Source organism: Diadema antillarum, unplaced genomic scaffold (genome assembly GCF_040938485.1).
Source record: "Diadema antillarum isolate AM-2024a unplaced genomic scaffold, OU_Dant_1.0 seq00000090_RagTag, whole genome shotgun sequence".
In the NCBI taxonomy this organism is placed as follows: domain Eukaryota; kingdom Metazoa; phylum Echinodermata; class Echinoidea; order Diadematoida; family Diadematidae; genus Diadema; species Diadema antillarum.
The window spans coordinates 619,290-637,224 of NW_027271180.1; the positions used below are offsets into that span (position 1 = coordinate 619,290).

General features: G+C 37.0%; 1 pseudogene; it reads right to left on the reverse strand.

The window, feature by feature from the left end:
* Positions 1–2,486: 2,486 nt before the first annotated feature.
* LOC139726585 (sodium-coupled monocarboxylate transporter 2-like) lies at positions 2,487–17,072 on the reverse strand (annotated as a pseudogene).
* Positions 17,073–17,935: the final 863 nt, after the last annotated feature.

Consider the following 17,935-nt stretch of genomic DNA (forward strand, 5'->3'; position numbering starts at 1 on the left):
TAAAGGTCCTTTTTCACATCACCCAACATTATGTGGCTTTGCTGTTTTAAACCTCTCTAGATTTGTAGAATATGGGTGTGTTTTGGGTTAACTCCCAAACGTGCTGTAAAAGTTTACTTACTCTGAATATTCTATCGCAATGTTCTTTCAAGCAGCATAAATTACCTAGTAACACACTACAACCAGATCGAGGGAGACAAGAGAGAGAAAGAAGGAGGAGAAGAAGAAAGCAGATGGGGAGAGATAAGACAGACAGACGGACAGACAGGAGTTAGAGAAAAGGAAAAAGATGTGCAAACCTGATGGACGCGCTGACCACAGCGGAGAGAAAGAGTCCCCGGGTGAATTCCCGAAGAGTTCCATGACGAGCGGGCCATGATATGCGGAAGACAGGCCACAGGACACCGCATCGTGTAAACACTGTCGTCTGCTCACATAAAGCAGACCGATTTTTTGAACGCGCAGTGAAGCACCATTAAACTATGCACCAGAAGTACAATGTGTGCAACTATTGGTAATATTGATGTTGCCACGTGGCATTTTCTACACTAGGCCTACTTACATGACCCTTCTTGAAAATGCCGCCCGTCCTGCTACCCGATCTTTGTTAGATGCCAACTCATTTAACAAGATGGCAGGGACAAGATGGTTAAGGTTGGCGCTGGAATATCTGCCAAATATGGCAGCGTTGAAATCATCGAAAATCATCACTTTCTGTTAAACAAGCTTTGTGAGGAGGAACGTGGCGGTTTTCTTCCTTACTAAGCTATCTCCTTTCTATTTCTGCTTAAACTCTTTTCATCTAACACTTGATGAATCACGTGGCTCTATGCACTTTGCACGCCAAACTTGCACATTAACTGTATTATTAATCGTGGACAAATTTTGATTGTTTTTATTCAACATATTCGTACATAATGCTGTACAGTGCGTATTAAAAAAAGGTAATCCAACTTTGTAGGGCTACTATTTCATAATTGTCAGCTATGGAGAGCACAATGTTAGTTGTTAGGAAAGACGAACTCTTCCTCTTTCCATTGGTACCTAATTATGTTGAAAAATAACATGCATGACTGAGCACATGAACTTTAAAGACAACAATGACAAATTGCACTTTTTCCAAGTTTGTGTGTTATTGTGAAGGAACAATGCATGTCTCACTGCATGGATGAGATCTGTCAATGAAAGTGGCCAAGATGTTAGCCAGCCTGTACGAATGCATGTTCGTGTTTTATCTTTAGGGTTTCTCCTAACATTTTATGGTTCATAGCACACTTAGTAATTCAAAAGGTCTATGCCTGAATGAGAAAGGAAGTTTGAGAAAATGTTCCCAACCTAAACTGCGTTGTTCTGAAGTTGCTGTCGTGATCGTACTGAAGCTCACGGAAGTGGATTGCTGCAGAGCACTAATTAATGCTATCGTATCGTGGTGTATCATGTAATCTTATGGGACTCTGAAATATCTGCCACAATCGCTGCCGTATCGAACGTGCCTACAACAATTGAGTGTTTATAACGACATTTCCTGTTTTCCTTGAGCTGTCCTTATTAGATAGATTTTACCATAAATATGTAAGTATATAATTTTGGGCGCGATGTACAAATATTTAAACTTACTGTACTATACTGCATTTATTTCTTTTGCTGTTCTATCGTAACGAGTTATTTAGAAGTAATTCAAGTCACAAAATACCAATAAAGGCGAGGCAAACATACTCAACTTTGACTGATATGTACTCTATGCAGCAAAGGCTTATTTATAGTACAGCCTGTCTTTTCTGCACATGGATGTATTATATTAAACAATAATATTGTATGTACATCTCCCCCTTTTTGTGAAAAAAAATTGAAAGGCTTAAAAGCATAGCTTGAAATACTTTAAACAGGTAGATTTCAATGACTCTTCGTTAAAGACAAGTAGGGCTATTATGAAGGCCTGAAGACATAAATAGGTTAAAGGCTAACCCATATTCACTCTGTCGGGCTCGCATAAGAAGTATGAAGGGCGGAATACTTGAGGGAAAATAAAATGTCAACTCATGAACACGATTACTATAATATTGTGTCCTTTTTATTTTATTTTTTTTTTGGTTTCTTCTTGATCTTTATTAATTTCATTCAAATCATACATGATTTAATCCATTCTAGATATAACATAAAAAGTACAAATACAAAAACTCACCATCGTTTTATCCTTTCATAAACACACCTTCACACACACACACACACACACACACGTCTCTCTCTCTCTCTCTCTATTCCATATTGTATATATATATATATATATATATGGGAGTGTGTGTGTGTGTTTGTGTGTGTGTGCATATGCACATAGACATTCATACGTCTGTACGTTATCTCTAATTAATAGTAGAATTGATAACATGGTATTTAAGTTTATAAGGCACTGATTTCGTCAATCTATACTCTACATAAAAAAAAACGGCAGTCTGTCACCGATGTCCACATCATTCTGACATTTGATTTCAAAATACTGTGATCCGATCCTGAGGTAAATCATCCTTTAAAAGCATCTTATCGAATTCTGTAGGCTCGTCTTCATAAGCCGTCGTCTGGGCTGTTGTCTTCATGTCATATTGCGATACGATCACCTTCTCATCTTCGGGCGTGTCGTGGTCGTTGCCCACGCTATCGTCATCCTGAAAATACAATCATAGGTGAATATAATGGTATTATTCACTTCTTATTTGCCCGGGAAACGCTTTAGTGTGTAGACATAGTTTTCTTCTTTTTTTTTAAATGTCATTATCATTACTTCCACATTGTCAGACGGACATTTCTTTTTTTACACCTTGATGAACGAGACGATCTCCTATTGGAAACTTCAAATACAGACATAAAATTATCGACTCATAGATACGAAATGAATAGCAGCATATTACCGCCCCTTATTAGAACAGAATGTGGATAAAATTCGATACACATGATTATGTTTCTAAATAATCACAATTACTTTCATGACTCTCTTAATAGGTAGGCCTACCGGTAAAGGATCTCGGGTGCCTACAGATAACATGTCTCTCGTAAAAGATCAAGGAAATTTGGAAAATAAGTTCAGCTCTGGCAAGATTTTTTTTTTTTAATGAGAAGTGCTAATTTTGTTTTTCAGTGGACACATGCACATGAATATTATACAGATACAATACAGATAGATATACTAATAATATTACACTATATCCATACATGCACAGCATCGTGTCGAATGCATAATACGGTTTGTATGCATTCTCGACATTACACCACAAATTGAGTAAAGGAACCGCTAATTTTAACCTTATGTCTTACTTCAAGATATGTTTTTTCGTTTTTTGGTCGCCTGTTCAATTTCATTGATGCAGGAAGGCAACAACAGAGGGCGTCCATCAGATTATACGTTAATCTCGGATCGATGACCGTGCCGTTGTTAGAACCTATAGAGAAATCATAACAAAGTGTAATAAAAGCAAGACAATATTCAGAGTTGTGAAGGTTCAGTTGTGAGTTTCTTCAATTTGTGTCTCCCTCTAGGAGGGAGACAAATTGAAGAAATTTACACCTGAAAATATGAATACTTTTAGAGAATAGAGCTCCCAAAACACACCTGAAGTGAAGGTGGCAAGCTGTTTATTTCAATAACTGACTGACAGAGCCTGCAATGTGCGTTACAAGCACAAGTGAATTTTAATTCACCAAATTATTTCATTGAAACAGAAACAATTACACTAATATCAAAAACATATTGGATAAGCAAGCATTCAAGGCAGTACAGTATGTCCCCCCCCCCCAAAAAAAAAAAAAATACAATCAATCCTTATTTCTCTTTGACCACTGAAGCAAATCGAATGGGGTTTCCTGTAAGATGTGTGCAATGAGTTATAGTTTCATACCCTTAATTTGTATTTAGATTGATTCCCTATTTTTAAAGATATCATTGCGTCGGGTCCCGTTGTATTTTTTTTTTTGGGGGGGGGGGACATACGGTACATGAAGTAAGGCACAATTCTTCATTGGTTTCTCTGATGTCAACACTTTCTAAAGAGAGTAAAATGTTAACAAGTTTTTTAGAAAAGACAGTCTGAGGATTACTGCAAAGACCTAGTGCATTATTTTAGTGATGAGAATATGAAAAAAAAATACTTCAGGAAGACGCATTAGGTGGTAGGAAAATGGCGATGTGACACAAGCTGTTACGAAAGTGTCGTGACACCAACAGATTTTTGATCCTGATAATAATGCTACATACGATTGCGTTATCCATATAACGGGCCCCCTATGCCCCCCCCCCCCCCCCCCCCCCAAGAAAAAAAATAAAAATTACAGAAGTTCAGGTTCATCATTGATAGAGTTCCTCATTCAAAGAGTATACAGATCGCGAAATATGATTTTATATCACAATAAACCCTTGTAAAATGTTTACTTTGTTTACAACACACATTAATATAGGCATTATTTTAGAGATAAACTTTAGTCCATGTAAGCACTGACCCACCAAGAGGCAAGGGTACAACAAATTATATTGTATGTCATGTAAACTCCAAATATAGCACATTGAAATCGAACCCGAAAGCTATTACGTCAAAAGGGTGATTTTTTTTCACCGATTTCTTCTTTTTTAACTGCGAAACTTGCCTGTAATGTAGCTAGTGAGGGTTCCCATGACGACGCAAACGAAGCATCCAATAGGCGAGTAGTACAAGAAGGATAAATCATACAAATCGGCTACACTTGGTCTGGAAATGAGAAGAAACACACGAAACCGAGATCACTTACGATACATAGAATATAGATGATAAATAAAGATAATTAATACTAATTAAAACTACTTATATAAATAATAATAATACATAGAATATAAATGATAATTAAAGATATATATATATATATATATATATATATATATATCATATAATCCAAAAATAGATGTTTGAATTTGTGTAATGATATGATGTCGCCTGTTCTTGCCTGGAATTACTATTATACACGTATACTTTTGTAAGTATTGCTATGAATATTTTAATTGTTTTTGTTGCATGACTGTGATCTCTCTACCAGACTCTCTTTAACTTTTTTAATTTGCTTAATATTCAATTCAATTCAATTCAAATGAAATTTTATTTCCAATTACACATGTTTGTTGTCTTCACAGATTCAAAGAAAACAAAACGTACAATATACTAAAACAAAGAATGCATGTATTATGAAACTAATTGTTAAAAATAATTGCGTTACTGGAAAAGAGGGACCCACGGAAAAGACAAGCTTGTTGGAATGTGGGTCACGCAATACATGACATGATAGAGTGATAGCACATTTTAAGGCCTCTGTTTTAATCTCACAGGTTAACCTGCTCGTAAGTCTTAGTACATCTGGCCATCAATATTATTCCTAATCTTATTCTTTATAGTTTTTCATATCATTATCATTTAGCATTATATCATCGTATGTGTGTTGGCAATAAAGTGCCCGCCTGTGCGTGCTTTGAGCAGGGAAAATTGGCAGGGAAAACCCCCATAGTGTTGTACACAATGTCCAAAGTCCCTGGCACTGCAACTGTTGAGGGAGAGGGTTTTCTATTAAACCGAGAATCCTTCGCACGACAATCCGAAAAAAATGCTAGGCACATAATGATATCGACTAAAACCAAAAGAGCTTTATAACTCTGTTAAACAAGAAGGAAAGAGTGTGATTATGGAGTAATATTCGCAGACGGGTAAAATGGATTTTTTTTTTTTTTTTTTGCCGTAGCACATGACTTAGAAATGAAAAGAAACAACCGATTTCGAAGAGTTTACCGAGCCTCCTCAGCGGCAGACGAGGTCACTAGCGGTGACGAACTATTGTAAGTCGAAATCATCTCCGAAACCACCATTATCTCCGTTGAATTGTACATCGTACAGCCGTCTACAGATAGGACGTTAACTCCTGAGGCAGACGGGTATATCAGCGAGCCGACTTTAATCCAACCAACGAAGAGGACGCCACTTAGTATTCCAACGATTGCACCCTGAAGAAAGACACCATTTTGATAATCGAAGTATATTATGAAATATGTATTATCCGCGAGCACGAGTAGATAGATGAATGGATATATCTTTTATATATGTATATATATGTATATATATATATATATATATATGCGTGTGTGTGTGTATGTGTGTGTGCGTGTGCGTGTGTGTGTGTGTGTATGTGTGTTTACATATATTTACACAGCTTTTTATGAGGTTAAAATCCAAGCTATAAACATGAGAGAGAATCTCACGGATAAGCTTATTAAGTACTTTCATTCTACAAACAGTAATATTGCGCAACGAGCATTAAGAAGTTGTTGCCAAGTAGCCACTTTGGGTGATTAAACTAATGCCGCTCCTACAGTGAATAGCTGATGTGTTTATTGAGGAAATAGTTTTCCTTACTCTTGATTTTCATATAGATGTAACACACGGACACCGTTACACAAACTGCTAATACACTTTGGAGGAACAAGCACACATAATGCTGGCCTACATAGCCAAAAAGCCGAGCCCTTAATGCTTGTGGCAACTTTAATCGCACATAATATGCATTTGTAAACCATGCATAAATGCATGCGTGACTTAAGTGGTATAGGCCTACATTATTTCTGCGTCTTTCGTTCTGTGTTGAGTGCCACCATACACATTGCAAAACACGACTGAATGGTTTACTGCCGCAAAACTTACTATCGGGTTACATCGTGTCGAATATACTCCCTGTAGAAACACACCCAACAAACTGCCGTTGAAAATTCCCATTAAAGACAGGCACAACTGCGGGAAAAAAATGATTCCAATTAAAGACAGGCACAGCTGAGAAAAAAAAAGAGAGAGAAAGATGATGATGATGATGATGATCATGATGATCATGATCATCATCATCATCATCATCATTATCATCATCATCCACAGCATTTGATTTGTAAGGCTCCATGAGGAGATAAGAAAGAGAGAGAGAGAGAGAGAGGGGGGGGGGGAAGAAAGCAAGCAACATAAGACAAACCGAAAAATGTTCCTATTTACTTCCAAAAAGTAGTATCGTCTCTACAGCTATTCACAAACTTCGTGACACTGTTATTCCTCTGTGGCAATGTTGATCATTAAGACAATAATTGTCAATTTATTTCATCATTTAACAGAGTATAACTGCATGTCCTTTCCACTATTATCAGATTTCAGTCGGGGTGAGGGGGGGGGGGGGGGGGGGTATCATGTCGTAGTGAACTGGGATTGGTAAGAAGTTTCCTAGAAGTTGGGTGAGAGCACTATAAGTGCGGATTTGAATTTAGTGAAAGCTATTGGAGGGCATTAGTACAACTGGAGTACATTCAGTCAAGTGTACAGTATGTTGATAGGCTTCCTACATACAAACAATTACACACATACACACTCACACACACACACACATGCGTGCGCACATACACACACACACATGCGTGCGCGCACACACACTCATACACACACAAAAGTACATAAATATGTATTGCTAGACTTTGATTTTATTTCTATTATGTAGACCATTATTTTGATATAACGGTAGTGGTATTGATAAGAAGAATGGTACAAAAAGGAAAGCCTTTTTGTAATGATAATGTTGATAACTAGTTGCATGTCTTTTTTGTTCTGTGGTGTTTGTTTGTTTTTTTGTTTGTTTGTTTGTTTGTTGTTTTTGTTTTGTTTTGCTTTGTTTTTTTTTTGTTTTTTTTTTTGTCTATCGTGTACAGTTTTTGTATTGGCAGTAAATTAGGGATTCTCCGTCCATTACCGACAAGACTCCTCCTCCAAGCTGACTGGCCACGAATGCCGATCCGATTGACACCACGCCGAATACCAGAGCTGCAATAATACAACAAAAATATATATATTTTTAAAGATATACACTTCAATTCCAAGGTGGCAAATCCTCATGAACTGAGTTACTCTCTTGCGAGTTAAATGCTGGTAGATGTATTACCTAATAACTTTGTAACTCTTGCGTAAGTTCGTGGATGCATATCTGGCCACATTATCTTCACCCCATCTTCTGCGGTGACGGCTGCCAGGGCATTGATTCCTGACGAAAGCGAACTGAAAAGAGGAGTAAAATTGCATTATTTATATACAATGATATCCATACATGCACAAACAATAAAATTAGATGAAATGAAATGAAAATTTATGTTGTGTATATATCATATTTATACAAACATAGTTATACACATACATGATATATTAGGTGTGTTATTATCAGACCTGTGTAAATCATATCAATTAAATCCATCGATTAATGGGTGTGAAGACAAATAGCAAATCTGTGATTTTAATCGAATTATTCATTTTCTTGATGAGAGAGAGAGAGAGAGAGAGAAAGAAGAGAGAAAAAAGAAGAAGAAGAATGAAAAAAAAAGTTGGAGAGAGATAGGGTAGAGATAAGACTGTCAGACAGACAGACAGACAGACGTAAAGAGAAAAGAATTTGGATGTGCTAACCTGATGGACGCGCTGACAACAGCGGAGAGAAAGAGTCCGGGTAGCCCGGGCGAATCGCCGAAGAGTTCCATGACGAGCAGGGGCATGATCTACAAGTAGTCGGAAGACAGGTACAGTGTATATACAGCGCTTACGCTGTTGCTGTTTCATATCACGTAAGACCAATATTTTATACGCGCCATGCATGGGGCACTTCTGAATCACGTCAACTGAGAACATTGGTATTACGGGTTTTGCCATATTCGCTCAATGCATCCCCCATCCTTCCAGAGAATGCAGCCCGTGCTGTTACCCCATATGTTAGATGTCAACTGACTTTCAAACACCTGACTGAATAGGGACAAGATGGGTTAAGATTGGTGCAGGAATATCCGCCATTATCGCAGCATATAGATTGTAACTCTTTAAACAGGCCTTGTAAGGATGTACGAGGTGGTTTTTCATTCTTTGAATAACTCCTTTTTATTTTTGCTAGAGTGCTTTTGATTGAACACCAGATAAATCATTTGGCTCTTCATTTTATGCACGTCAAACGTGTACATGAGGGTAATCGTAGATTAATAATGTTTGTATTTTCAATTTATTCTTATACAGACTGTGTAAAGGACAGTGCAAATCTACGTGTATAGGTATTCGGATGAATGGCAGTTGTGCTTTAGTGACGTAAGAAATGTGGACATATTCCATAAACACGTAATTGGTTCATACTAACGAAACCCATGTCAATCCTTTTCAACGCCACACCCCCTTTTAATTATTCTCACAAAGGACAGCGGATAGGAGCTTCAGAGGTTCGGCTATCGTTGACTTGGTTTGGCGAGAACTACTTAATCACCAGCCAGTTAACAGCCAGTAGCCAGCCATATATTTTAAACTCGTAAAGACTGAGAAGCACAAAAAGGTCAACACCTTCAGAAAACTAATCTAGACTCTGAAAAAAAAATCAATATTTCCGCCCGTTGTTAACAACTAACCTGCTACTTGATCTCACTATCAGTTACGTTGGACAGTAACGCAACATTTCGTTTAACACATTAAAATTTTATGACTGCTCAGGCATAGTTCTATCAACAAAATAAGTCAAGCAGTAATTGACCCATCGCTTAATCAAGTTGTAATCCTTGGATCATGCAGTAACAAAGTGATAACTCGAACATGAGTTGTACCTGGTCCTTGCTCTCAACAATGCCCATAGTTAAGGGGTCACAGTTCACATAGTAAGCGTACATAACCACACCGGAAGCAATGCAGAGACCCACGATCACAGAACTCCCAAGAGCCGAGAGATAGAGTGATCTGAACAAGAGAGGGAGAGAAGGGAATCATTTATAGACAAGAAATTCTAGCTTGTCACATCAGAGGGTTACAGTTTATCATTGAAAATGAAAGAGTACGTTAATCTGAACATTATGTGGCGTTATTATAAAGGTTCATTGTTTCAAAGTTTGTTGATCCGAAAACGAAATAAAGTTCCCTACATCGATGGTTCTTTAATCCGAAAACGAAATTAGGTTCATCAATCCAAAGGTTTGTTAGTACGCAAGTTCTTTCATTTTCCGATTACTGATTTTCCTCAATGAAACTCTTTTAAATCAATATCAATAGTACTATCTTTTGTTCTGCATTTCATGTATTTTTTTCTCATTCTTATATGTAATTATCTTAGTGATGTCACATACTCAGCAGTTTTTTTTATGTACGCAGGGCCCCCTTACGAACATTGGGCAAACTGGAAGGGCTTAGACAGAGATGACTGAAGAAATAAATGAATAAATGCATAAAAACATAAAAATAAATAGATAAATGTATTCATACGAATAAACTCCTCAAAAAGTCCTGCAGTTCAAGTTGAACGCATCATATTTACCTTAACTCTGCATCATTTTATTTCAATGTGACATCATTATGAAATACCGATTAATCATCTTTAAATGATAACTCATTTGTTTACATTAGCATTCCTGAAATGCACAGTACAACTGTGTATGAGGAAACGTCAGATGTGAAATGTAAAATGGAGCAAACGTGTTATGCCAAACAGTATAATTCCCATTTCTTTTGTCTTCTGGAGGCGTGTGCTTGAAAAGAATGTATTGTGAGATTATCATTAGATTCCAGGCTTCATCCATGCATTATAAAACGTCAGTAGTATCTGCTAATTTTGATTAAACAGTAAGATTAGCCAAACAATTAACTAGTATTTAGGAAATGTGAGGGGTTTTTTAAGCGCTCACATATCAGCATTGCTTATTCCAGTGATCTTTAGCATCAAAACAGTATATACTCAATAGCGTCTTAGCACTTAATTTAATCTGTCCCCATACCCAGCTGTTTTGCACATTCCAGGAACACCCACTCATATAAAAGGTGAGATATCAGCTTAAAGATAATTGATCAGGCCTTCTTACGATGTTATATTTGATAAAGATAACGCCCGTATAACAGAAAAATATGATCCATAAAACTTAAATTGCCGAACATATTTTGAAGAGTTTATATAAATATATATATATACATGAAGAGCTTGCTTCCAAAAGGCGCTGAATCTGTCATCTTTTAATCAATGGATTTAGCGCCTTTTGGATGCAAGCTCTTCCAATTGTATTCCATAATGATAGTCCACTCACAGTGTCGCCTTTCTCTGAGATCCGGCAGCCAGAATTCGCTGTGCAATCGTCTGGCTGGTTCCAAAGGTCATATCAACCGTGGTGAATCCAATCAAAATCGACCACACTGTGTACCGTACGCGGGGGTCCACGCTGAAGCTATTCCCATGACAACACAGGTGAAAAGTTTTCAAAATGTATACAACTGACAACCTTAATGCTACAAGGAAAATTCCTAAGCTATCAATTTACAGTGTTAATATGTGTGTAGTATAGTCAAGAAAAAAAAAATCAAAATTCAACAGGCCTAAGTGCAGGAAGCGCATAAAGAATAGTTGCCTTCGAAGTTTGTCAAACAAAAAATAATTGATTATCATTAATCACATTCATTCTGTAGCATCCATTGACTGTACAGTTGTATGATTGGTAATATACAAGCAACTTTCATGTTGCAGACATTAAAACATTTTGAAGATGTTTTTTCTTTCCATACACATTTTGCACATATAAAATTGCCAAGAAGACGATGTTAGATTGACTAGCATACTACAAGACCTATGTACTTCTATGACAGTAAAGTGAGAGAATGAGTACACTCAATATTACTCTTGATGATTTCTTACAATGTTTCGTTAAAATGGTTATGAATTATGATGTTTCGCTTTTGTAGCGTACCTTTTGTTCTTTCAAAATGTAGGCCTATTGTTTACATTGTTCTTTTGTCGCAATTAAAAACATTGAAGTGTATATTATGTTCCGTCCAAAAATAATGAAAATAAATTTGAATTGAATCAAAATTGAATGACACAGCTCGAAATGCACGTACTCAGAAAAGCTAATTCGATTTCCTTCTTGGGCAATTCTCCAGACCTCTTTGACTCCGCCCATTTCTAGGGTTCCCTTGACGATAACAGAGACCACGCCCACGAGAATGACGGCAGCCTGTAGGGTGTCCGTCCACAAAACGGCCTTCATACCGCCCTGCATGTCAGGATGGGAAGTGTGTGGTGTGAAATATCTTTTGACATGCAGTAGATATCCGCGAGGAAACATTGTCATAGATTCGTGTTTGTAAAAGATTATAAGTTTTCTTTATTTTCTATATCTTAAGGAGGATATTGTTTATCTTGTCTATATCACCATGAAATATCTATGGCATGGCCATTATTTCTATGAATGAAGACCGAGAAACAATCAATGGCGTTAACGAAATTTGTAGAGTAAATACATTTTGTTCATTTTTGCGTTTAAGGGACACGCATGTGCGTTCAATGTTTATTGTTTCTAAATTATTGTATTCTACTGTCAATCGACCGCAGGCACTCACGTACAATAAGCGAACAGTATACAAAGAATGCGAATTTCATAGGGCGTCAGTATACAAATGATGCACAGGACAGAGTGAATCGGTGAGAATTGGATGCGCGAGTTTAACTTTGGAACTGTTTAAACCCACGAGCGCAGCGAGTGGGTTTTAGACTGTTCCAAAGTTAAACGAGAGCATCCAATTCTCATTGATCTACGAAATAGGCCTGTGCATCATTTGTGTTATACAATAGGCTCGTAAATTCATGAAATACAACCATTTTCCCCATCATGCGTCCGGTACACCTACAACACTGTACAAGACTTGAGCCATGCGTTCGGATTTTATCGGACGCATGGCTTAGTATGGATCAGTAAAAATCAATGCATAACAATTGACCAATCAGATTGCAGAGATTCTAAAGCCCATTTTATGATAAGAATTATTCACTCGATTGTGACTTTGGAGCAATCGGTTTCTCCTCGTGCGTTTTGGACTTTTCAAAAGTTATGGAGGTCGGAAAATGTTACTCACGCCCAAGCAAGTGGCATTATTTGTTTTAAAAATTGGTGACATGCATGGTTTTAGTTTTGCGAGCCAGCCGTTTTCGCAGGATTCCCAGGCCATTTCATAACTTAGTGTCAATCGTTGTGTGTGACATTGGCAATGTATACTCACCACTGATGTGTAAAATATGCAAACAAGTCCGGTAGAAATTACACAGGCCCAAAGGTCCATACCGGTAACTAGATATCAGTTTAAATTAAAATGCATATTATAGATCGATTTATATCGATTTCTAATATATTCTATTGTAAGACCACAAGTATTAAGTTACTCAAGAGTTCGATAGAAACATATGATTTGCAAAGAAGACTATTTCAAGAGGAAGATGACGTCTACAAAATAACAACAATTGTTTGTCGTGAAACATAACCAAATATTATGTTATACTGTTTTTCAGACTATCTATATTCGTTCTGTACTTCATAATCTAGTGTATGCCTTTTTTCACTACAACTCACCTGCGTTTATTGCAAGAGCTGGGGTATACATAACCACACCCATGTATATTATCTGTGAAACAGTGAAACAGAGGAACATTGCAATAAGATCAAATAGATATTTTGTCTATTTTTTTTCCAGTCCGTATTTGTCTACGAGAAGTAACTTCAAGTTTGTTTTGCAAGGGTCCATACTATGATCTACCATTTTTTAGTGGATCCCGCCATTTCCTGCAAGGATTATTGTTTAATATTATTGCAATGCATTTTCAGTTTCACGAGTTGCTTCCCCTTGGTACTATTTGTGAGTTGTTATTTTTGTCAATCAAGTTGGAAACCTGCATTTTTATCAATGTCATCATTTTTATCAATGTCATCTCCGCAGTAACAGTGACTATTTTCGATGGCAAAGTCTGTGTTTGTTATACCCATAATACCTTGTTTTGATGAGTGGTGCGGATATCTTTGTAACGGTGACAGGCGATATGCCATGGCACAAAAGAAATTCTTAAATGGGCATTCCAGACGATTTTATTTATTTCACATCGTGTTGTACATAAATCGACAGCTCCATGTATAGATTCGTAGAATTTATTGTGATCCTTGAGCCGAGAAACCAATAAACTGAAAATCTTAAACAAATTGCACTGAACAGTGTTGCTGACCTCACAGCCTCACAGCCTCACATATTTCAGAAATGTAGCAGTGTAATTCCACTACAATACCGCTTGCTCAATAAGTTCACCTGTGAAGAATCCATATGCATTCCTTTTTCTTTTGTTCTGCTTCCTTGAGCCCCAACTCATGCATTTTTATGGTGAGGCTGCCATGTCATCATCCTTGTTCATTGCAATTTGACATTCTCATTCCTCTTCCCAATCACTATAAATTCTGAAACTCTGTACTTAGTCTAACCATGGACCTACTACACACATGGACATTCATCGTTAATTCATGGTTGATTAATTCATGCACCTATACATCTCAAAAGCGTCACAAAGACATTCTTAACATGCTTCACTGCTTTGATCCCTATGATCGTCATCGCCAGCAAGCCGGAAGAAGAACAAGACGGAGATTCGAGAAATCTAAAACTATATGCGCAGAAAAAAATAACTCACAAAAATCAAGTAAAGTGAATGTGCAGTTGTGGTGTATGTTAGGAAATCATGCCTCACACAATTTTGCTTGGGAGAAGCAGGCAGTTTTTAAAAGAAAGATAACATTTTGGCAGAATGATTGTCATTTGTGATCTCAATATTTCACTTTTCTCCAGCTTATTCCAGAGCAAAAAGGGACGGTGATGGTAGAGAACAGGTATATCTTGCCATTAGGCAAGGTCTTATGCGTGTGCGAAAATGTGCGAATCATCTTTTGACACAAAATTTGCCATGTTCTCAGGTTTTGCTGCTCCTCATCATCTGTATTTATTTAAAGACAATTTCCGTCTGAAAAAGGCACATCAGCGAAACAAGACCTCAATGAGGGAAATGGTTCTTTTGTTAGTGACGATGCACAATTGCACAATCGCCGTTATCCAAGCACCTGAATGTACTCATTAAGATAATCAGGTTGCGGTGGTGATGATGGGATCAAAGAAAGACCTCCGTTCATAGTCCATAATATGTGTATTAATATACACATATAATATGTGTAGTAGGTCCATTGTTTAACTAATGTATAGTTGTTCAAATGTAAAAGTCTGAAAATCATCCGGAGGTCCCCTTTGAGTGCGTTGTGCCAGCCGGTGTCACTAGAATACCGGTATATCCAATCATAATAGGTGCAAAGTCATGGGTGTCTGTCCTTACTGCTGGAACTATACTTATTCGCTTTAAAAGTCTGTGATGTTTGCCTGCCAGGATTAAAGAAAAAATTGTTAGTATTATATCAGAGTATTGAAATTTGTGCTTGAATCTATAAGAAAAAGCAATCCATTCATTGAGGCAAACAAGCATTCGCCGGCTTTTATGAAATTTCTCATTCCTTACTTGTGCGATAATCTGTCTTTAAAGTTATCCCAGTTAGGTCTCTGAAAAGATTTTGTACATGGAAATGCATGGCGGATCAAACTAAAAAGATGATTGAGTATAAAATACATTACCGTTTGAACGGAGAAGATGACGGTGCCAAAGGAACGAACAGTACGATTGAAGCGCATTTCAAGATACTGAAATAGGATAGGTAAAAAAAAAAATGTAAGAGTTTAAAACAAACTAAGCAATTCCAAATACATCGATGTTATCTTCACAAAGCACAAATTCGCAGATATCAAATCATTTAACTGTAATCGAATTTTGGTCAGAAAACAAATGATGTAAATATGCCTATATACGTATTTATCTTTTAACATATCATAACGAAATATAATATAATGCATAAAACATGAATCAATATAGTGCCTGAAGATAGTGTCAAGTATTCCCGTTATCACTACTTAAAAAAGATGAGAAGATGATGATTATGAAAATTCTCAAGACAGATTAATCATTCATTAAAAAAAAGGGGATGGGCGAAAAAAAAAAGTGGCGGATCCAGAGAAGGCGCACCGGGCGCATGCCCGCTTTTTATTTTTGGTTAAAACAAAAGAAATAAAAAGAAATATGTGGGGTGCGTGCGCCCTTCCCCTTTGATTTTTGCAAAGGTGCCTTCCCTTTACGGAATTCCTGGATCCGCCCCTGGAGAATAAAACATTTAGTGTTGCCAGAAATTACAGAAGTCGTATTGAGCTTATCATCTGTCACCTGAATTGAGTCGGTATTTGCCGAAAACACTTTGATCTTCAGTGGGTTCCTCCGTTTTTCGCCTTGTGTACGTTGATATTCAACTTTACTTTAATTTACTTCAGGCATTGTAATGTATCTTTACTGCAAGTATACAAGTACTGTTTTGCTCTGTTAAACTCACTTTGATTGTTTGTTTGGTTTTTTTTTTTTGGTACGATTCTTATCACTAACGGAATAAACTTGAATTTGAATTTGAATTTGAATCTTGTATAGGACGCAAATTATGAAAATACTTTTATCAAATGTAATATGAATTTTGTTCATACTACAAGGTCAAGAGGTTGCAGTCCGTTATTCTGACTGTCCGTTAATCTGAAGATGAAATAGGGTTCGTTATTCCGAAGGATCGTTAATCTGAAAATCAAATAAGGTTCATAATTCCGAAGGCTCGTTTCGGATTTATAAATCCTTTAAATAACAACTATATTTCATTTTCAGATTAGCGAACATGAAGTTAAAGGGAAATCGTGTGCTTCGAAATAACGAATCTTATTTTACTTTTGGATTAACGAACCTTTCGGAATAACGACCATCACCCTGTCGAGAATTCTTGTTCCTCATAGGACTTACCTCGTACACGCTGGTGATGTGAAGTCGAAAGAACACAGGAACAAATAGTCTTGAGACCAGAGCATTGGCCATGAAGTATGAGAGCAAAGACCAGGCGAACATAGTGTCATATATATATAGATCTCTCCCGGTGTTCCGATCACCGAAATGGCTGAGATGAAACTGACCGTGATGGACATTGATACGGGAATGATGCCCATATTTCGATTGCCCAGGAGGAACTCATCGGCCGTTCGCTGTCGGCCTCCGGACAGCGCCGAGTAGACGCCGATGGCCATCGAAATCAGAAGCATCAGGCCGAAGATGACGTAATCCCAAACGCCGAAGCGTGTGACCATGCCTTCTGCTTCACCCATGACACCGGTTACCATCCTCTGGTCTGTTATAATCGTCACAGCAACAGGGAAACAGGCACAGGATAAGGAAGAGTCACATCACATGCACACTATAACTGAGTCTGTCGTGGACCTGCTTCGAATTCAGAGTAACAGGTTTCACGACTCATTCACATTGAATTCATCACACATTGCTCAATGTCACTTGAGGCCCTTCCAAAAGTTGTGACTCGTTCTCAAGGGTGTGTGGTATACGAAATCATATACCAACGGTAAACCAATAACGTTTGCATGGGCCTATTATTAAGAATAGAGCCCTGACAGCCTACAGCTAGATTTAACCGAGTATATTGAACGCTATATTTATTATTCATGTGATTTGAATGTATACCATCAAAGTGTTGATATTAAAGCTAGGTATGAGACGTGAGAAAAATTAACGAATAGAATCTAATGCATCGATGCGATAATATGCTTTGCCTATATATGCAAGACATGTGCAATCGAGCTCGTGCAAACGTGCAAACAAGACACCCAGAATACATAAAGAATGATGAAATAGGCCTAGTAGAAGTAGTAGTAGTAACAATAGTAATAATAATGATAATAATAATTATAATAATAATAATAATAATAATAAATCAATTATTGTAATTATGATGATGATGATGATGATGATGATTATTATTATTATTATTATTATTATCATCATCATCATTAATATTATCATTATTATTAGGATAACAAAAATAGTAATAATAATAATGATAGCAACAACAATAACAATAACAATAATTATGATCTTGTTTTATTTCAGTGATGGTATTGAGGAGGCATGATAGAATTAG